Raw genomic sequence first — 23,573 nt, 5'->3', positions numbered from 1 at the left:
ATAGTACACTCGCTCATCAGTTACGAAGGCGCATTTTAGTTATTACCACTCTTTGCCACAAGAATGCCAACCCAATTTCAGTATTAAAAAGTAAAGGTCAGCAAACCTTTTCATAAAGGGTCAGATAATAAATATTTTAGGCTTGTTGGACATCTGTCACAACTACTCAATTCTGCTGCTGTATATGGTAAATGCAGCCATAGCCAATGTTTCTATAAATGGGAGTGGCTGTGTTTCAATAAAATTTTATTTACAAAAGCAAAGGAGAGGGGGGGTGGAATCTGGACTTGTCCTGCTGGCTACAATTTGCACCCCCCCACCCCAATCTAGCAAGCACACTTTGAAAGAGAATTGTCCCATAAGACCATGTTAGTTCTTTTCACTTTTTAAAGCTCAATTCATTCCAGTCTTCATCAGCAAATATACATCAATTACTTATATATAAGAGATGTTTCCCCACAGTGAAACTTTCTATCTCTCTGGGCCTCACGGCTCTATCTCTTCTGAATAAAAACAGGTTTGAAGCCTTTCAGAGATTAAGAGCCCTGTTTAGAAGCTGATGCAAGCTTTGAACACTTGCCATAAAAATGCACATACACAACACACATAATTTTTTATCCAATTTCATGGGGTTCACAGACACCATGAAATTTCCTGGGAGTGAGGGCGAAATGTCTAAGAACTCCAGGTTTCTATCTTATCTCGAGTTAGTCACCCACTGCCACATAACCACCTCCAAACTGGGCAGCCTAACACAACAAACCTCAGTTTCTGCAGGACAGGAATCTTGAAACAACTTAGCTGGGTGGCTGTGGTTCCGGCTCTCTCATGGGGCTGTAGTCAAGACGTCAGCTGGGGCTACAGTCATTTGAAGGCTGGGCTGGGGCCCCAGTGTCCTCATGCTGCCAACTGGATCCCCTGAGAGTGAGTGAGACACAGCAAAAAGGAATCCACTGTGCCTTTTATGACCTACTCTCAGAATTACCCTCTGTCACATCCACTTTGTTCTCGTCTCTGGAAGTGTTTTACTAGGACCAACCCACACGCAAGGGACAGGGGAATTAAACTCTACCTCTTAAAGAGAGGAATAAAGAATTTATGGGCATATTTTAAAACTATCACATATCTCCCAGTCACCCAATGATACCAAGAAGGTGGGATTCTATTTAATCTGCCTGTAATACCTCAGCGTTCCTAGCACCATGCTTATCAAATAAATACCTGGCGTTGATTCATTCATACACTGCATTAAGCAGGGATCAGGTCGTTTTTCAAAATAATCCTGTGAATTTGGTAGCATACCATTTTTAGAAGTATCTAAACAGAATCTTTAATTATTTAACTCGCACAAATGAATTAAACTATAAAATAAAGAATGGTTGATGATTCCTGAGCGATGCTGCCATGGCTTAAAGTAAATCTTCTTCCCCCCAAAATTTTGGTTTAGGGAGATTTATATAAGAAAGTAAGAAGGACAAATTTTGTTGCTAAGAAAGAGTTATCGTTTTGAAAATTACAAAAAAAAAAAAAGAGGAACCACAGCATAGCAATCCCTAGCTAATTAAGATTTACCTTTCAAACTGGCTGAACAAAAACTATCTTCCCCTGAGCATTTCCTGAATTCCCAATTTTTGGAATTTTCCCTTAAGTTTTTTCACCAAGGCTTTGATTATCTCTACATCTGCCAAGCACATAGCCTCAGGAGGTAGAGATGCCAGGCATAGTCAATGTGGCCGCACACAAGGAGAGGTATGTGTCGCATTAGCATTAATTAGTGTCACCTGCAAAAGTCCCAAGTGCATCAATAAAAAACTAAGATCTTCAGGTAAAAAAAAAAGTCAGAATTTAAAAATTTTCCATTAAATTTTCTTCAGTTTCAATTGATTTCAGTGCAAATATGTACAGGGTTTATATAAATATTCTAAGATGTCAAATAAGCCCTCCAACATTTATAGGTCATGTCTCCAAGGTACAGAAATGGGATCTGTAGCTACTCTGTCTCTGTAAAAACATCTGCATTCTTTAGGGGAGGGAAGATAAAGTAGGAGAAACTGAATTTTCCAATGGAAGTGTGAGCTGGAAGCAGGACGATAAGTTTGGGATGGTCGGTTACCTGTCCACCTCCTCTCCTCCTTACGGGACCTGGGCACTATGGTGAGTAACACTTGGCTACACACGTGTACTTGCAAAAGAGATCCAGTAGTTGTAATTCGTCATAGACCAGCTTAATTCTAGTTAGAGTCCTGGGAGCCCAGCACACTGGACAGAGTCCAATATGAGTGGCTGGTATACAAATTGATGCTGTTGGACATAGTTTATATTATAAATCATTCTAGGGATTACTTCTATGTGAGTCCTTTACTAAAAACTAACTTGGCCTTTTGGGTATCTTTCATGCAGTCACCAGAATACATAATACATACACTAGATTAATACCAGTGTAGATGAATCCCATTCCTAGGCTATATGTTCTACAAAGTTTTTATTCACCAATGTGTAACTATCACCTGACACCCTATTAGCTGAATACATGAACAAACCCATAAATAAACAAATCTTCCACCTTACCTGCATGTACCATGGGGCAAGGTTCTTGGGAATGTGTGTTAGCAAAATACAATGCACTATTTGAGTGGCTTAAAACATACTAACCTTAAAACTGTAAATAAATATAAATTCTCTTATGAATTCCCTTCCTTTGGAATACAAATACTCTTGGAAATAATCAACATGTCACTGCCTTCCTACAGTCCATTCTCCTTACTGGCTATAACCAAGCTATACTTGGCATACACTGACACCTACTGGCTGACAGAAAATGTCTTCCGCGTGGATATATACATTCTCCAATCTCTTTCTTCCTTAAATTCTTAATTTCCAACTTCGATTCATTTCATATCAGAAGGTCTCTCTTTCTATATTCACTCTGTTCCACTTATATATAGGATCTCCTAGTGCAGTTTTTCAAAAGTATATTCTTTGGACCTAGTGTTCCCATGAAAAAGGGTTCCATGATCATGTAAGTTTCACAAGTACTAAGTACTGTATGTTCCTTAGTAATTCACCCTGAACTTTAGTGCTATTTGAGCAGTGTTACAGTAAAGATGCTTGCATACAATTTCACTGAGCCCACTGATTCACAAATTTGCTTATTAACAAAAATGACAATAATAAGCAACAATTATTGTATAATATGAATCTCAATTAGTATTATTTGACTATAGCATCCTTTTTTGCTCCCACAAAAAAGCCTGTTAATATCTTTTGAAATACATTTTGGGAAATGCATCCTGCAATTTCCTATCTTTGCTCAGAATGTCTCCTTTTCAACCTCCTGCCCCCATTATCTTTCCATCCCTTCAAATGCTCCTTCTCTATGGAATTTTCCTTAATTAGAACTAATGAGAAAGCCCTTGTTCATCTCTATCATTGGACAGAACATGTGTACCTTTTAGAGCTTTTATGTAACTTGTTAGTTTCCAAGATTAAACACTGAGACTCTGGAAGTAAAAATTCTGTCTCATTTATATTTTTATCTTCTATATCTCTAAGCATAAAGTTTTACACACAGGAAGCCTAAGTGAATGTCTGTTGAACTGAATCTGAGGCTAAGCACTGCATTCATTAAATACTTGGAGCAAGAGAAAACTCAGCCTTCAGTTTATAAGACAAACATGACTTATAAGACAAACAGAGCTTGAGATCACACTCTTTAAAATGCTTCTAAGTGTCCCAAAGTCATGGAATTACATAAAGTTAAGTATACTTACCCCAAAAGATGAGGAAATAAAGGGCCAGATTCGACGCAATCACTTGGCCTGGCAATATAGCTAGTCAATGGAAAATCTGGGACAAGAATCCATGTCTAACTCCAATCCCACACTCTCCCTGTTGTAAAATGTCAAATACCCTCCTACAACTTCTAAGTGCCCCAAATGTTTCAGGTCATCTCCGTACCGAATGCCCTAACAATCACCCCCAATTACAGATGGGGCAATCATACCCATGACTGACAGACTTCACAGTGAAGTCCCATGCCAGGTAAGATTATTAAATTTAAGAAATTCATTTCTACAACTGCATCATGAAACCCCACGCCCAACTTTTTCAATCAGAAGATAACATGGTCACTTTAATCTTTCTAGGTTTACTCTACTCTTCTAGAACACATGTACCGAGTTATTTGTAAAGTGAACTAATAGTTTGCATGTATCTATAAGCATCTGAAGAACTGTTTAGGTAGGAATTTTGCTTAGGACAAGGCATTTCCAAATAATCTCCCACCCTAAAGTTCTGTTTTTACTGTAGTTGTTTTTTAAATACTGACCAAATAGTTTCATCAAAGAGGTAAAAAGAGGCTGGTAAGCCAAGGTGGATCTGCAGGTTTTACAATGACTAAGGCTGTCACCCCACACTGGGAGAAGAATGGGGTGAATATACAAGCAGCTCTTGGAATTAGGTCCAAAGAAGCCCAGGGAACGCAAATCAGATAGGAGACCTAAATGAGAACTCAATATGGAGAATGCTGAAAAAATCAAGTATTTGGAAAGGAGCCAAGCATGCGAGTCAAAGGAGGAAAAGAGAGCGAAGGAGGTCAGCCCAAAAAGTGTTAACATGGTTAGAAGCCATTTGTGAGTCCATGGTGTAAAAATAGACTAAGATGGGCTTGGGAGCAGCCAATTAAGACTGGTGCTTGCGACCAGCAGGGGAAAAGAGTAGAGACTGAAATTAGGTTTAGAAGCAGAAGCCAAGTTTAGGCTTCATTAGGTAGGTAAAAAGAGTGGATTAGTTAGTCTTACTTGGGGGCTAACAGGAAGGAGCTTTGATGGTACCAATCTGAAGAGTCCAAAAGCAGGGCTTAATAAATAAATCCATTTCCATTTTTTTTTTTTTTTTTTTTTTTTTTTTTGCTTTTACAGGCAGTGTTTTTGATGGTGGTCTGTAAATACTGACACAAGGACACAGCAGACATAACTGAGGGTTTAGAAGACAGACCTGTTTTTGAATCCTGAATCTGTTACATCTTAGTTGTGCCTCACTGGGCCAGTAACCTTAATTTCTATGACTTATTCTAACCACAGCACTTTCCCACACACATGTTAAAAGGATTCAATGATATGATGTATGGAAAAGCTTAGAACAGGTCTGATGCATAATAAAAGCTCAAAGATAGTAAATATTATTAGATCATTAAAACCACAATACTTATCCTTAAAGACTTCAAAAAGGAGGGGATTTATAGCAAGCTTACAAAAAAGAAGAGGATACAGATGCACAGAAAATAAGAAAGTATTACCTCCAAGAAAAAGGAAAGCAGAATGAGTCTATAGTGTCTACATAAACCTTATTTGAACCCAGAGACACTTCTATTCAGAAAACTCAACTATGCCTGAATAATTTTTCAGAGTTAACTTGAACAACCTAGCACATAAAATGTCAGCTGTACCTTCCAACCTCCCCCTTTTGGCCTTATCGATTTAGAAACAAACTCCGTGATAAAATTAGTAAGGTTAAGTCACTTCACCAGTAAAGGTATCATTATTTTATGTCGCTAAAAGGAGAAAAATGATGGAAGTAAGAGATGCTAAGAAAATAAGAGTTAAAAAAAAAAAAACAAACCCAGAAACCCACAGGGCTTAGAATACATTTTTATATATTTATCTTCATATAATTCCCCAGGATTTCAGGAATAGTTTATTAGCCATGCACAATAGAAGAAAAAATTTTATAGGTCTTTTAATGAAGACCTTACCCATGTAAGAATATTTATAAACAAAGATATCTATTTCCATATCAATCCCTTTCTTATAGAAATATTACAAAAATAATAAGGACATTGGTTGAAATGGAAAGCTTAGACTCCTATGGGTAATTATATACTCTTAAACATAATGAACTGTATGATCTGCACAGATGAATGAATATTTGAGAAGCTGTAGAATTCCATTCTGATCGGACATGACAGGAAATGTGTCAGGCATAGGACAGAGAAGGGCTAAGGTGGTTAAATCAGAGCCAGGCTGTAGAAGAATTCATATAATGATCCAAGGAGATAAAGATTGTGGGTAGGCGGAAGGAAGCAAGGGAGTGATGTGATTGGGGATGGCCAAGCTGGCTACAGAATGTAGGCTGGATTAGAGAGTTCTGGCAGGCTCAAGAGACGTACATAACCTCCACAAGAAGAATAATGAACACCTGAACTAGGTTGGCAACAATACTAAAGAGAAAAAGAATAGATATGAAGAGACTTTGAAAGAACACTGGACATGACCTCCTAACTGGTTGGAAGTAGGGGAACTGGGAAACAATTAATGGCTAACTTCAGGATCTGAGTCTGGGTGACTAGGAGAATCATGATGCCATTGATAAATACAAATGGGAGGAAAACATATGTTCACCAGGAACATTAATGAATTTCTTCTACCTCGTACATATTGAATTTGAGAAGCCAGTAGGATATCTGGCAGAGATAACCTAGAAATAAGATGGAGATATAAGCAAAGAACTTAGTGAAAGTTAGGTCTGAAAATGTAGACTCAAAAGTTTTCACTCAACGGAAATTAGAGTTTTTACCAGGAGAGCAGATGAGCTTTAGCAAAAGGGAAAAAGACATCAGGGACACGGTTATCAGGCTATAGGAAAAAGCAGAAACGGCAAGGGAGGAAGGGAAGAGGAAGGGAGGAAGGGAAGACAAAGGAAAGGGAGGAGGTCAAAAAAGCCAGAAGAAAACCAGGAGAATGCCAGGGAAAATATATCCCAGAAGAAATGGTGAATAAGGATGAATGCTCAGGATTGAGAAAAAGAAAAAGAAAACGATTTTGCTTACCAGGTGATCACTTGAGATCTTTGGATCATCAGCTTCAGTGAATAATTGAAGTAAAAGCATAGGTAGACTTGTTAGAAAGAAGATCTCCTTAAACATGATACAAAAGCAAAAGCCTGCCAACTCTAATTTTAATAGGATCAAATTATGATAGGATCCTAATTTTGATAGGACCAAATATGTCACAATACATCATAAACCAAGTTTAAAAGTAAGCTACAGGCTAGAAAAAACCAAAGGACTAAGATTCACAATCTGTAAGAAATCCTAATACCAAACACAGACAGGCTCTCACACACGCACACACACACACATTCAGAAATATGAATTTTAGTGGGCAAAATAACATGAACAGGCTAGTCACAAAAGAGAAAACTCAAATGGCTGGTAAATATAAACATAGATGTTCAATCACACTAAGGAAAACACTCATTTAAAAAAGATCCATTCTGGGGCGCCTGGGTGGCACAGCGGTTAAGCGTCTGCCTTCGGCTCAGGGCGTGATCCCGGCGTTATGGGATCGAGCCCCACATCAGGCTCCTCCGCTATGAGCCTGCTTCTTCCTCTCCCACTCCCCCTGCTTGTGTTCCCTCTCTCCCTGGCTGTCTCTATCTCTGTCAAATAAATAAATAAAAAATCTTCAAAAAAAAAAAAAAAAAAAGATTCTCTTTAAAAAAAAAAAAAAAAGATCCATTCTATCAGATTGACAAAAATTAGTAAACCTGGATATAGCTTTACTACTTGGAAATATTGGAATAGGTATGAGAAGAAGGGTAAAAGTGCCAAAGAGAATAGCCCTTAGGAGAACAACTAGACAATATCTATTAAAATTAAAAATATCAAGTAAGGGCCTCTCCCACTCTCTAATAAAGAACCATTCCAGGGCTGGGGTAGGGAAAAGTAGGAGTCTGGGGCATTCTGCAGTATCGGGAAGTAAAAGGGTGATCAAAAATTAAAAGTATGGGGGCATGTCAAAGGGACTCAGGAGCTAGCCTAAAACAGCTCCCAAAGGCCAAAACTGGAACAACTTGAACAACAGAATAAATTAATAACAAACATGTAAGTAATGAAATATATAACATGGTGTTAGATTATAACCCAAGGCAGAAAATAAATATACGTGAGTCCATCAGATAAAAATGAATAAACAGAAGAAACAAATCCTCCTTATGTTAAAATTCCAAGTAACATATATAGATAGCATCCCTCTTCAAGGACATGGGGCTTACCTTTCCTCCCTCCCCTTTGAGTGTGGGCTGGACTCAGTGACTTGATTCCAGAGAACAGAATATGGAAAAGAAACAACAGTCACTTCACAGTGAAAAAACTGGCCAACACCGCCTTAGCTAAGGCATCACGGTGTGCATCGCCAGTGATGGCTGTGGATACCCTGGACCCCTGATATAATGTGATGGTATTCTTTCCCAAACCCACCATCTCAGTCTAACCAGGAGGGAAATATCAGATAAACCCAAATTAAAAGGCATTCATTCTAGAAAATGCCTAACCAGTCCCTCTGGAAAATAAGGAAGGTCTACAAAACTGTCCAAGACCAGAGGAGACAAAGCAGACACAATGAATGAATACAATGGAGCATTGTGGACTGGATCCTGGAACAAAAAGGAACGTGAGTAGAAGACCTGGTGAAATCCCAATAAAGCTTGGAATTTAGTATGAATGCGCCAATGTTGGTTTTTTTAGTTTTGAAAAAAGGTGCCAGGGTGATATAAGATAGCGTGAGGCAAACCTAGAAATGGGTGAAGGGTACGTACACAGGAGCCATCTGTACAATCTTTGCAACTCTTCTATAAATCTAAAACTATCCCAAAGAAAACGTTTATTTAACAAATGTAAAATAAATATATCCCAGGAGCAGCAACTCTACTTCTTCCCAACAACTTTAAACAAGTCCTTGCAGAACTGCATGGGGAGGCGTGTACAAGGGTCTTCACTGCAGAATTGTTGGTATCAGAGAAAAATTTTTAAAAACTGTAATAGAATGACACAAGAAACCATGGGCTATCTACATTACGGAACAGCACACAGCTGTGAAAAACGAGCTGGATCTATATGTACTGAGAAGATACGATGCTGAGTGAAAACATGGACTGTGGGAGAGTACTATAATATATGACAAGAAAAAAGGAAAGATAACACAAAAGCTAACACACAAAAGATACACAAAGTATAACACACAAAACATTTCTACAGACACTCCTGGGGCATTTATATAGATATGTCTATGTTGAGATAGACTGGTTACAGGGGTGACTTCTATAGGAACCTGGAAATCGAGATGGTGGCCAAGGGGGGTTGAGCTTTAGTCCATGATGCTGAAGTTATTTTATGAGGAGAATGCCTTCATCATTTACCTGGGGAATTATAAGTTATTAATTATTTTAGGGTAGGGAGATAATTTTTCTCTAACACAGGAGAGAAAATGGCTAGAGGAAGGTTCTAGCAGTTGCTATGGTGCAGTGATGCAGAGGGCGTCCCAAGGAGACTAGCAGTATTGCAGGAAGCCCTGGGCCTGAAGCCCCACCGAGGTCCCTCAGACAAGCACTACTCTCACAGTAGAAGTTACAATAGCAGCCAGCCTTAACAATGGACAGGCCAACGACCTAATGTTCAATTATCTTGTTTCCAGTAGAGGTGCAAGTACCTGGAGGGCTCATGCAGCCATCTGCGTTAAAAAAAAAAAAAAAAAAAAAAAAAAAATCCCCAAGTGCTACTGAAATGCACTTCTTCCCTCTACTCCAGCTGACCTTAGAATCCAAGGTTCATTTTTCACTCTTAACGACCAGAATAAAAGCAGAACCAACCAGGACCATTGCAGTTGCTTTAGATGACAAATGTCAAACTGAAATTCTGGCAGATATGGAAGATTAAGCACCTTTTCTTTGATACTCATTATCCCACATTAAGCCAATAAATTTCCTTATAAAGTGGGATTACAAAAATCATATGGAAAATCTTGAAGAAAATTTAACTCAGAGCATAAATTTAAGTAAGTGCTTAAAGCTCCATTTAAGTACTACAGTTTTCCTTAATATATTTAAAAGAGATCATTTCCCATCGGTAATCTGGTATTTTTTAAATAACATTTGAGGAGCTTTAGCTACCCAATTAAAAGTAAATTTCTCCCCTACCACAGCTACATTTCAGCAGTTGAGAAGCCAAGGCCCTTTTCCAACTCTCAGTCTTCATTCAAACAGGCCACACAGATTCCGTAGTCCATCATTTTAATAACAAAAAATAACACAATACCCATTGCATCGAGACAATAAAGCCTGAACCTTGCTGACCCCAACTATGCTTTCTCTGGGCTGATACTCAGGTTGATGATACCCTGGACAAAGTCACAATATAAATTCACGAGCGCAAACCTCAACAGGCAATGAACAATGCCTACCAATCCCACACATCTCTAGTCATCTCACTCACCTCCTCTCCAAGTGACCATTTTGAATCTTCTCCATTCTCCTCAAACTTCCAACTGTCCACTACACCCACCCCTTTTCCTCTTATGCCTCTTTCCCCATCACTCCTACTTTTTATATAAAATAGAAGCCATCACAGGATGAGTCTCTCATCGTCCCCAAACCTAGTATGCAAACCTGTTCATCCACTCCAATTCTGATCTTCCCTTCTGTTACAGAAAGGGAATCATCCCTGCGCCTAAGGCTAGTTGTTACACCTGAGCTGAAGATAATAGCCCCCCCTGTCCTGTTGGAATCAACCACCACTTCTTTCTCATGTGCAATCAACCCCTTCTTCTCAACAGGATCCTTGCTGTTGGCTTTTAAACAGGCTCAAGAGGGTCTAATCCCACCTCCTAACTTCGGTCAGCTCCCCATCCCCAACCTATTGCTCCTTGCCTTCAAAGCCAAACTTCTTGAAACAGTTGTCCACACTTGTTTCTGTCACATCACCTGCTACTCACTGCTCACCCATTCCAATCCAGCTCCCAGCTCTGTCACCTGACAAAACAATCCCTGCTAAGGTTACTGATGACTGTTTCAATCTCAGTCCAATGTATGTTTTACATTCAACATCTTATCTGGCCTCTCAGCAGCATCTGACCACTTCCTCCTTAAAGTACTTGTTCCTTCCTCAGCTTCTATGAAACAGTACTCTGTTGCTTTCCTCCCACCTCTCCAACTGCTCCTCTAGCTTCTTTCTAGGCTCACCATCCTTTTTCTGGCCCACAACTGTGGGTAGTTCTTTACAGCTCAGTCCTTCCATCCTCTCTTCCTAAACAATAACGCCTGTCCTTGGCTTCAATTACGACCAATACGTAGGTGACTCACAAATTTATAAACACAGCCCAAACCTTTCATCTGAACTCCAGGTCTATATATTAACTTTCTATTTGCTATTTCCTCTTGAATGACTCAAATAGTAACTCAAACTCAACACGCATAAAACCGAACCTCATGATCTTCTCCCAAAACTTGATCTTCTTCCAATGTTACCTATCCCAATAAATCGTGGTTTGGTTCCAAAATCCAATCAATCACAAACACTGCAATATTACTATAGTATCTCTCAAATCTATCTCAGCTGCCATCATCCACTATAGTCATTTCTCTTGGGCTTTGGCAATAGCCTCCTATCTGATCTACCATATCCAACTGCTCGCGGTTGGCAGCCAGAAAAATCTTTCCAGCTCACCCTTCTCTCTGGACAAAACATTCAATAGATGTTTATTGTTTTTAGGATAAACACAAAGACAAGCTCTTTAAAATGCCTCTAAGATCCTGAGTTGGTCTGGCTCCTCCTACCCTGTCCTTGTTTCTCACTCTCCGGTGTACCCACCTTGGTCTTCTTTCCATCTCTTGCCCTCACTATGGTCTCTCCTACCATAGGTCCTTTTGTACTGCTTTCTTATGGGCAAGCCCAGAACCTCTTCACATAGTTTGTTCAGACAGCAGTCAAGCATCAGTTTTTCCTGCAGTCCTATGCTAACCTGGTTGGTCTCCCTATGAATTGCTCTCCTAGCACTATAGAGCTCTTTTTCATAGCACCAATCATTTATTTGTCTTTCCCACTAGACTCTACTAAGGTCTATGATGCAAGGCATCAGATATCTTTTAGCTCAATTTTCTATTTCCAGTACCTAGCACTGTAGTATGAATTTAATATCTGTTGAAAGAATGAATAAATGACCATCTTTAACACCTGAGGTTGAAAACTTTTTTGTTTAATGTTCAAATTCATTGGGTTCTTGAAATTCAGTCTCTCCTGTCTGGTACCACTGTAAATGCCTTCTTCCCTTTATATCTAAATTACCTAAAACAGCCCTGGAAGATGAATCGCTAGCTCTAGTTGCTCTCTGATTCACCCTATTATGCAAAGCTGACAGGATGCTGGGGCAACATTTTCTTATGGGCAATCAAAATGGTAATAGGAAAGGGGGCCAAGTGGGGAAAAAAGAGACTGCACAAGGAAAAGGAAGCTTGAAACCATTCCATTTGAGGCTATAAGCTTGAAGAAGAGAAAATCTAGGACTGAATGTCAGATTATCTGAATATTTGAAGAGTTGTCATATTTAAGAATCAACAGATAGATTTTTGGTAGCTCTGGATGAGAGTGTCTGGGAAACAGATCTCAGCTCAATAAGAGGAAGACCATTCAGTCAATTAGAACTATCTCAATGTTGTCACTCTTCTTAAGTAGTGACTTTACCATGACCCAGTGAATTCAAGCCCAGTCTGGTGAAATGCACAGCACAGAGAACAGTGGTTCTCAAACATTTTTGTATCAGTTGTAGAACCCTTTCTTTAAACAAAAGCTTTTGATGAGACTTTCATATGCTACAGAGATAAGTGGGACCATCTCTACGGGCAGATGACTGCCACCCTCCACTTCCTACCCAACACCTCTGCGAGCCACCTGCCACTGCATTGGCAGCAGCCTACTGGAGCTCCCTACGTGAAAATATGTGCGCTTTCAGAGCACCTGGGTGGCAAGGTCAGTTAAGTGTCTGCCTTTGGCTCAGGACATGATCTCAGGGTCCTGGGATCGGCCACGCATTGGGTTCCCTGCTGAACGAGGAGTCTGCTTCTTCCTCTCTCTTCCTCTGCCCCTCCCCCCACTTGTGCACTTTCTCTCTCTCTAATAAATGAAGTCTTAAAAAAAAAAAAAGAAAAGAAAAGAAGAAGAAGAAAAGAAAAAGCATGCACACTTTCCCTGCCCAGCCCTCTGCAGCTTTCACTGGGGTAGGCGTGGAGTGAAGGAAATGACTTTTAACTCTTTTGTATTTTCCTTGATTCAGCTAATGAATATGATTTTCCATGAAAACCCTTTCAGCATGTAGGTAGATTTTGCTCTTTTCAAAAATTTTTTTTGTACATGTGGCTTTAACTTTACTATAAATTCTTTCACAGAAGTCATCTTTGGTCTCCTGCTTCGGAATCACACATAATACCAAGTATAGTAGGAGGTAATAAAAAAGAGGAAAGAAAAACCCAAACCCTTCTGATGTGAAAAGTGAAGACAACTACTTCAGGTTGGACTCATAAAAATACCTAACAGATTATTAGAAAACACAGGAAAGTGAAGCAACAATTTCATATACACATTCTCCTTCCTGCTTTAACCAATCCCAGTCCCCTCACCCATTCTACCCCCACAGCTCATGATTATACTTATCTTACATTCTTGCATCAGAGGAGGGAAACCAGATTCTTTCCAGAAAGCGATTCCAAGAGATGAATTGCTTTCCACAGGTAAAACCTGCTTTGACTAGCATCTCTAGGGAAAAAGCTCACTTTTATTATATGTCACAGTCTTATTTCCTATATCTTCTTTAATGATTATAAATTCATGGATAAGAATTCCAAATAAAATAAGTCTGAATTTAGGCCACTAAACTTACATAGTGTAATTTTTCCAATTACAAATTAAGAAAGCATGTGCTCAACTTTCTTTGTAATGAAGAACAATTTCTAGATGGGTACGTCTGGGTGATAATACGATAGCAGCAGACAAATGTGTGAAAAGTACTTTCCAAAGAAGCATTTATCTTTTCCCAGAGGTATTTGATAACTTTCCTGTATTTTTAGATTAATTTCCTTTCAATGGATTCCTGTTCTAAGAAGCTAAGGCATTGACTTCTGAAAAAAATCACATTTGTATCCTTAAATTCTGATCTAGAAGATCAGATATGAACATACCATAAATCAGAAGTTTCCACTGCTGAAGTTACATATTAAGATGCATAAATATTTACTGAATATAGTATAGTAAGCAGTATATTTTAGGGAGTAATCAAAATGCTGACACATTCTAAACTACCAAAGGAATTGTTCTTGAGGAAGAATATACATTTATAGTGACATTTCAGATCTCCTAAAATTTTATGGTGAAGGACTACATGATATAACGAAAAAGAAGTGAATTTGGAATCAGGACAACCTGGCTCAAATTCTGGCTCTATCACCAACTAACAAAGCGACTAACTAATTATTTCTCTAACTAAGCCTCAGTTCCCTCAGTTCCCTCACTTATAAAATATAAGACTTGGACATTCATACCTGAAATCTAAATTAATCCTATTCTGCAAAAGGAATGCCCCTAATTAGAGTGGACTGACAATGTCAGCCTGTGACTTCTATGTGGGGACACACAAGACACTTTAAATGGTTTAATAAAGTGCTCTTTAAGAGTTGGTGACTTATAAACTCATTCATTGCTTGCTCATTCATTCACTCATTCATTCTAGCATCGTATTCACACACTATCCAAATAAATTCACGTGAAGTGTTTTAATATAATATATAATATATATATTATAATATATATATTATATATATATTTCAAATACCTATATATATTTCAGTGCTCGCTTCGGCAGCACATATACTAAAATTGGAACAAATACCTATATATATTTCAAATATATATATATTTCAAATACCTATATTTCAAATACCTATATATATTATCAAGTACCTCTGGGAAAAGATAAATGCCTCTTTGGAAATATATAATATAATATAACTATTAAATAACAGGTTTTAAATATTCTGCTGGATATAAAATTAGCATAAATTAACATTTGGCTTATGTTTTCATCAATCAAAAAGGACAAATTCCTCTAAATCTCCTCAAAATCACCTAATTTTATCTTAGGCAATGATGGTGTCTGACACTTAAAAGATTCTGTGCATCAAAAGACACAATCAACAGATGCAATAAAAAAAACGCAATCTATGGAATGAGAAAAAGTATTTGCAGGTCATGTCTAATAAAGAGTTAATATCAGAATGTATTAACTCCTACAATTCAACCACAAAAACACAAATAAACTGATTTAAAAATGGGCAAAGAACTCTGGAAAACAGTATGGAGCTTCCTCAAAAAGTTAAAAATAGAACTACCTTACAACCCAGCAACTGCACTGTTAGGTACCTACCCCAAATATACAAATGCAATGATCTGAAGGGGCACCTGCACCCCAATGTTTATAGTAGCAACGTCCACAAGAGCCAAACTATGGAAAGATGTCCATCGACAGATGAATGGATAAAGAAGATGTGGTGTGTGTGTGTGTGTGTGTGTGTCTGTGTGTGTGTGTATACACACACATACACACAATGAAATACTACTCAGCCATCAAAAAAAAGAAATCTTGCCATTTGCAATGATGTGGATGGAACTAGAGGGTATTATGTTAAGCAAAATAAGTCAATCAGAGAAAGACAATTATCATATATGATTTCACTCATACGTGGAATTTAAGAAACAAAACAGAGAAACATACAGGAAGGGATGGAAAAATAAAACAAGATGTAATTAGAGAGGGAGACAAACCATAAGAGACTCTTAATCATAGAAAACAAACTGAGGGTTGCTGGAGTGGGGGTGGAGAGATGGGGTACGGGGTGATGGGCATTAAGGAGGGCACATGATGTAATGAGCACTGGGTGTTATGTAAGACTGATGAATCACTGAACACTACCTCTGAAACTAAAAATACACTATATGTTAATAAATTGAATTTAAAAAAGTTTTTTTAATTAAAAAAAAATGCACGAAGAACTTGGACATTTCTCCAAAGAAGATACACAAATGGCCAACAAGTATATGAAAGATGCTCAATATCACTAATCAGAGAAATGCAAATCAAAACCACAATAAGATACCACCTTACACCCATTAGGATGGCTACTATTAAAAAAATAGAAAATAGGAGCACCTGGCTGGCTCAGTCTGTGGAGCATGCAACTCTCAGTCACGGGGTTTTGAGTTTGAGCCCCACATTAGGCGTAGAGATTACTTAAAAATAAAATCCTTAAGGGGCGCCTGGGTGGCTTAGTCGGGTAAACATCTAACTTCAGCTCAGGTCATGATCTCAGGGTCCTGGGATCCAGCCCCATGTCAGGCACTGTGCTCAGCAGGGAGTTGGCTTCTCCCTCTTCCTCTGTACCTCCCCCTCCCTGTGCACTCTCTTTCATACCTGAAATCTAAATTAAAAAAATAAAATAAAATAAAATCCTTTAAAAAAAACAGAAAATGATAAATGTTGGTGAGAATGTGGAGAAATTAGAACAACTCTAAAAATAAAAAATAAAAAAATAATAAAATAATAAAATAAAAAATAAAACAAAAAATAAATTAAATAAAATAAATTAAATAAAATCCTTAAAAAAAAAAACCCCAGAAAATGATAAGTGTTGGCGAGAATGTAGAGAAATTAGAACAACTGTTACTGGGAATGCAAAGTGCAGCAACTACCATGGAAAACGGTATGGAGGCTCCTCAAAAAATTAAAAATAGAACTATCATTTGATCCAGTAATCACACTTCTGGGTATATCTCCAAAAGAATTGAAAGCAGGATCTCAGAGAGATATTTGCACGCCCAAGTTCAAAGCAGCACTATTCATAATACACAGGAAGCAGCCCAAATGTCCACTGAGGGATGAATGGATAAACAAGAAGTGTTACACACACACACACACACACACACACACACACACACTGGAATAGCACTCAGCCTTAAAAAGAGAGGCAATCTCGTTACACGCTACAACACAGATGCACAGTCTTAAGGACATTATGCTAAGTGAAATAAGCCAGTTGCAAAAAGACAAATACTCCATGACTCCACCTACATGAAATATCTAAAGTAGTCAGTGTTATGGGCTAAATTGTGTTCCCCCAAAATTCTTATGTTGAATATGAACTGAAGTTAGGGCTCTAACCCCCAAAGTGACTGTATTTGGAGACAGGGCCTTTCAAAAAGTACTTAGTTAAATGAGGTCATAAGAATGGGGCTCTAATCAGAACTGCTGTCCTCATCAGAAGAGGAAGAGAGGCGAGATCTTCTCCCGATCTCTACCGCTTCCCCATCTACCTCTCTCTTTGCTCTCACAAAAACAAGGGGGCATGTGAAGACACAGGGAGATGGTAGCTGTCTGTAAGACAGGAAGAGAGGCCTCATTAGAAACCATTCTTGATGGCACCTTGATCCTGGACTTCCAGCCTCCAGAACTTCTGAGAAAATAAGTTTCTGGTTTTTAAGCCATCCAGCCTTTGGCATTTTGTTATTACAGGCCTGGCAGACTAATAAAGTCGAATTAATAAAAACAGAAAATAGAATGGTGGTTACCAGGGGCTGGGGGGAGGAGGAAAAGGAGTTGTGTAATGGGTATAGAGTTTCAGTTGCAGAATGTAGTAGTTTTGGAGAATTCTTTCACAACACATATGTGAATATACCTAACATTACTGAACTGTATACTTAAAACTGGTTAAGATGATAAATTTTATACTATGTGGTTTTTACCCAATTAAAAAAATTAAGCAGAATTTCAATTTTTCTGCTGAAATAAAGGAGAAAAAAAAGATTTAAATATACTATTTGACAAATAAAAACAACTACTAATATTATTTTATGCATATGAAATGTATATGGGTGTGATTTATGTGTTTCTATTTCATTAGACAAAGCAACAATGGGGATGCCTGGGTAGCACAGCTGGTGAAACACCCATCTCTTGGTTTCGGCTCAGGTCCTGATCTCAGGGTCGTGGGCTCAAGCCCTAAGTCAGAGAACAGGGCCTGCTTAAGTTACTCTCTCTCTCTCTCTCTCCCTCTGTTCCTCCCCACCATGCTTGCTTACTCATGCTTTCTCTCCCTCTTCCTCCCTCTTTCTCTCTCTCTCAAAAATAAATAAATAAATCTTAAAAAGAGCAATAAGGATGACTATCTTAAGGCAAAACAACACTTCTTTTTTAGAAACAATGTTTACCAATACGGAGCCAACAAAGAAAAACCTAGTTAGTTTACAAAATATAATCTCTAAATTCACCAAAACTAGGGGTAAATACAACATATCATCATTTCCTCCCTCCATATATTTTGCCAGAAAATGTTTCTACTAATTGTGGAACACAGAACAGTTCTCAGTTCGAACTGTCCAGATTTTTAAATCATGTATTTTATCTTTCAAAAAATGTGGGAAGAGCTACTACCAGTACTTGGATTCATGTAACTTAAACAATGAAGAGAATTCAATTCAGCTTTTTAAAAAACCCACTTATTTACACTTAGTGATTACATTCCTGTAAGTTCTTTTCTCTTAAATACATAAGTAAAAGGACTTGAAACCTATAAAATTCTTTATCATTGTTTATTACAAATAAACCTATTTTTCATGTTTCCCTAAGAGAAAATGAGAGAAGTATAACAATACACAGATTATGTTTGTACTTATCCTGTTTACTCTAGGTTAACATGTGGGATTATAGAGTTTTGAGCTCATGCTGCAGTAAAACTTCTCTTATTTGCTGGCCTAAATAAAATTTGAAGAAAATTGTGGGCTGTGACACCCAGAGGGAAAGGTGGACACTGCTTGATTTCAGGAGATAGACTAGGACAGGGTTTTTCAACTTTGGCACTACTGGCATTTGGGGCTGGATAGTTCTCTGCTATAGAGCCTCTCTGAGGCATTGTAGGAAATTTAAGAGTATCTTGGACTTTACCTACTAGATTCAATAGCCCCTCAAGTTGCAACAACCAAAAATGACCCAGACATTGCCAAATGTCCCCTAAGGGGCAAAATTACCCCCAGTCTAGAGAATATGAGGCCATGGGTGAATTGATGAGTTAGCACAATTAAACTGCAGACATTAACTTAGGGTCCAAAGCTACAAAGTTACCATTTAGGATCTAAACTCTAGTATGCAAACTAAACAAGTAAGTTGTAGGACAACTGTGGGCAAGGGGTAAGGGGATAAAAAAACAATAGACTTCAAAATGTTAAGAGACATGTGTGGCTATTGCTAGAAAGAAAGAACATTCTAAATATATTACCTGCCACTTTTTGTGTGTGTGCTCAAGGAACTAAAACCATAGTTACATTTGTTATTTTCCTCTTTTAGATTGCCATCTGGCAATCCACACTTCCACTAAAAAAAAAAAAAAAAAAAAAAAAAAAAAATTAAAATTGCAGCCGATTGGACTAAAATAGTTAATGTACCACCCTATATGCCAGGGAGTCTACAGTTTACTCAGTAATGCCCCCAAAGAAAGAAACTAATGTTTCTTAAAAGACAATGTCCTTAAAGACAAAAGCAAATAACTCGCAGGATGCTTACCCAGTTTATGAAGTTCCTTTACCACCTTTGGGGGATACAAAGTCAACCAGTAGTAGGAGAAAAAGCAAAACAAAAGAAGTTATACACAACAGGAAAACTGAACTCATCAAACTCATTTATTATATCCCCAAGACATGACATGCAAAGTTAAAAAAAAAAAAAGTCCACTAATCAAATATAGCAGAACACAACTGACTATAGTCATTGTATTTCCAGTGTCCCAGGAATTTGTTAGGAATAAGTGAAATAATGAGACAGTACACTGAATCCTTGTCACTCTCCTCAAGAGAGGCAGTGTAAAGATCTTTCACAATAATGAATATAAATTCACCACTGTAACTGAATCTACTACCAATTCCTTTTCCTTAGCACCCAAAAGCTGTCAAAAGACAAACTTGCACATCCACACCGGTATATCCTTTGCGTTCTCTTTCACGAATCCATTAAGGCAGACTATGGTAACAAGAACCTACAGTCACCAACAGGTGAAAAGTAATTATCAAATATAAAGATGAGCAGAAAACTATGAACAATCCATTTAACAAATGTTCTGTTAAATGTGACCATAAACTGTATGTATTGAGCACTTCTACAAGAACTCATCTGGGGCGCCTGGGTGGCTCAGTTAGTTGAACGTCTGCCTTCGGCTTGCGTCATGATACCAGGGTCTTGGGATCCAGCCCCACACTAGGCTCCCTGCTCAGTGGGGAGCCTGATTCTCCCTCTGCTACTCCCCCTGCTTGTGTTTGCTCTCTCTCAAATAAATACATTAAAAAAAAAATTTTTTTTTTTAAAAGAACTCATTTAGATGTAGTAATGAGCAAGACAGACAAGGTCCTGATTCCCATGGAGTACACATCAGAGCACAGGAATTCTAGTGGAAGCATCAAACATTTGGGGAAAGCAACACCATGAAACAAAGTATCAAACACAAAGAACCTTTTTAAAGAGAAGAGAGTTAACACCCAAAGAAAAGAGTTAAGAGAGAAAACAGAAGACTTGAAGTATCACTATTATTCTCAGGTACTGAGAGAATACTTCATTTGTAAAATAAGAACAGACTGTGATGAGAAAATTTTGAATAAACACTAACATTTAGATATATCTGTATAAAATCTTAGAAAAACAAAGATAAAGAGAAATGCTATAGGTGTTCAGAGAGATAACATATAAGAGATTATCAGGTATTCAAAGACTGACTACAGTTCAACTTTAAAAGAACTATGAAAGAGCATGTTTCATCAAAGCAAACAACGAAACAAAGACTATGAAGTGAAAAACAAACAGCAAAAAGACACGTACTATAATACTATTTATAACTATTTTAAAAACATCAAATATTTTCATGGAAATAAACATACAATAAAAATATAAAAACATTTATGGCTGTAATACATGAGTTTAAGAGGGAAGCAAATGGGGTAGGGCTACTTTAAGAAGAAAGAACCACCATCAGCAGAATCGTAAGTGCTCTCAACATAGAGGAGAGCGCACGCCACAGGGAGAGAAAGAAGAAATGCGAGACCTCATTAAGAGTCTTTTCTTGTTCTGGTGAAGAGTATGGATACTAGTTAAATCTAGAGATTGATAATTAAAGAAGTTTAAGTACATATGTTAGAAGTTTCAGGTTAACCACTAAACTCATCTAGAAATAGGTATTTTTTTACTTCCAAATTATCAAGAAATGATACAGAGAAGACAACCAATGTAAAAGACAGTAGATTAAGTTCAACTATATCAATAATCACAGTAAGTGTGGATTACATTCACTTTTAAAATAGACTGTCATATTGGAGTCTGTTTTCTTCTAATTCACCTGTTTTGTGTTTGTTTTTTAATGGACGATTTATATTTGTTTTGTTTATTCCAACACCCTAATAAGTACCTATATCTTTGACTGATTCTTTTTTTTTTTTTGCCACTCCTAAGGTTTTTATTTAATTTAAATTCAATTAATTAACATATAACATATTATTTGTTTCAGGGGTACAACTCTGTGATTCATCAGTCTTATATAATACCCAGTGCTCATTATATCCATGCCTTCCTTAATGTCCATCATCCAGTTCCCCATCCCTCTTCTCTTCCCCTCCAGCAACCCTCAGTTTGTTTCCTAAGATTAAGAGTCTCTCATGGTTTGTCTCCCTCTCTGGTTTCATCTTGTTTCATTTTTTCCTCTCTTCCCCTATGATCCTCTGCCTTGTTTCTTAAATTCCACATATCAGTGAGATCATATGATAATTGTCTTTCTCTGAATTCACCTGTTTTTTTTTAATTATTTTAATTTTAAGTAGGCTGCACACAATGTAGGGCTTTAACTCACAACCCTAAGATCAAGAGTCACATGCTTTACCGACGGAGCCAGCCAGGTGCCCCAGTCACAATGAGGTTTTAAAATATCCACCTACACAGTTTACAAGGTACATGTTGGCAACGTATACCTAAGACAAAATAACACAGGACAGCTGTAAAGAAATGGAAAAACATTCCCCTTCTCCATGGGGGTTACATTTCAAGACCCCCCAGCGATGCCTGAAACCGCAGGTAGTACCGAACCCTGTATATGGTTACGCTCTTTCCTGTACATACATACCTATGATCAAGTTTAATTTATATATCAGGCACAGTAAGAGATTAACAACTAATAATAAAATAGAACAATTACAATGATATACTGTAATAAAAGCTATGTAAATGTGGTCTCTTTCTCTCTCAAAATATCTTCTTGTACTGAACTCACCCTTCTTATAATGGTGATGATGTGAAATGACTCAATGCCTATGTGAGGAGATGAAGTAGGTGAGTGATGGAGACACCGTGACCTAGCTTTAGGCTACGGCTGACCTTCTGACCATACGTCAGGAGGAGGGTCATCTGCTTGTGGACTGCAGGTGACCACAGGTGACTCAAACCACAAACGCGAAACTGCAGCTAAGAGGGGACTACTGTATGACAAACTGGCAATTTAAAAAAAAGGAAAGTAAATATAACAGTATTAACATCAGGCAAATTGGAATCAAAGGGAAATAGCATCAAATGGAAGGAGAGCAAAATCTCTTATGGATAAAATATGCAATTAGTCAAGGTGTCATGGCACAAACATTTATATACCTAAAAACATAGCTTCAAAATATATAATGCAAAAACTGATACCAAAATCAGAACAAAAAAACTTTTCTATAATCATAGTGTGATTTGACATACCCTTCTCAAAAATGCACATTTCAAAGGAATAAAAAATGTGAAAGGTTTTAATAAGCTTCACTATGTAAGTCTAAATATACAGAAGTACACACACACACACAAACACACACAAGTAAACAGAGGATACAAGCAACCAACAGCTTAAAACGTGATTATGTATCAGACCACATATACGCCAAGGTCCCCAAAGCATCAAAGCATAAGCCATATTCTCTGATCATACCCCAGAACAACACAAGGGTAGTCATCGGGACTATTTCATTTAGACTGGCATCAGATGGGCAAAAATCTAAACGGCAGTTTGATGACGCTTCAGGGAAGTATCGTTTATAGTAACTTCAGGTAGGAGTATATATTGGCAACACCTTTTTACAAAGAAACTTGATATTATCTATCAAAATTTTAAATGTCATACCTTTGCTGCAGCAATTCTACTTCTAGAAATCCTTTATAAAAAAAGTACACATAACTACAAAACAAATTTGTATAACAACACACAGAGCAATGCTAATTATAGCAGGAAAATAGACCCCAAGGATCTATCAACAGAAAAATAGTTAAATTATTTATAGTACACCCATTTCATAAAACGCCAAGCACCGACATGGAAAGAATCTCTGAGACTCTACAGTGTTGCCTTTTTTATTTTAAGTGTAAAAAATGCACCTGTATCATTCAAATTATGTTAAAATAAAATAAATAGAAAAAGGAATTGAAGAACACACAACATACTTTTTACTTCTGGAGAGGGACACGGTAGAGAACTTTCATATTTTATATATGTCTCGACTGTTTGAATATTTCATGATTTGTACTGTTTGTATAATCCAAAAAAGAAAAGCAATTTTTCAAAAATTTCTTATTTACTTCCCAGAAAAAGACCAGGATCTTTCCATTCTTATTACAAATTTGATCAAACTCACTGAAGAGTACAGGACAAGT

The 23,573-nt window shown here is 37.6% G+C and overlaps 1 protein-coding gene across 4 annotated transcripts in view; it reads right to left on the bottom strand.

Annotated features, from left to right (window-relative positions):
- The window catches only part of UBE3D (ubiquitin protein ligase E3D), a 190,737-nt gene that overhangs the window by 123,209 nt on the left and 43,955 nt on the right, over nucleotides 1-23,573 (bottom strand). The gene's annotated exons all lie outside the window — the stretch shown is intronic.

The sequence above is a fragment of the Ursus americanus genome, chromosome 29, assembly GCF_024610735.1.
Source record: "Ursus americanus isolate L20-20 chromosome 29, mUrsAme1.1.p, whole genome shotgun sequence".
Taxonomy (NCBI): Eukaryota; Metazoa; Chordata; class Mammalia; order Carnivora; family Ursidae; genus Ursus; species Ursus americanus.
This window is presented reverse-complemented; position numbering and strand designations above follow the sequence as displayed.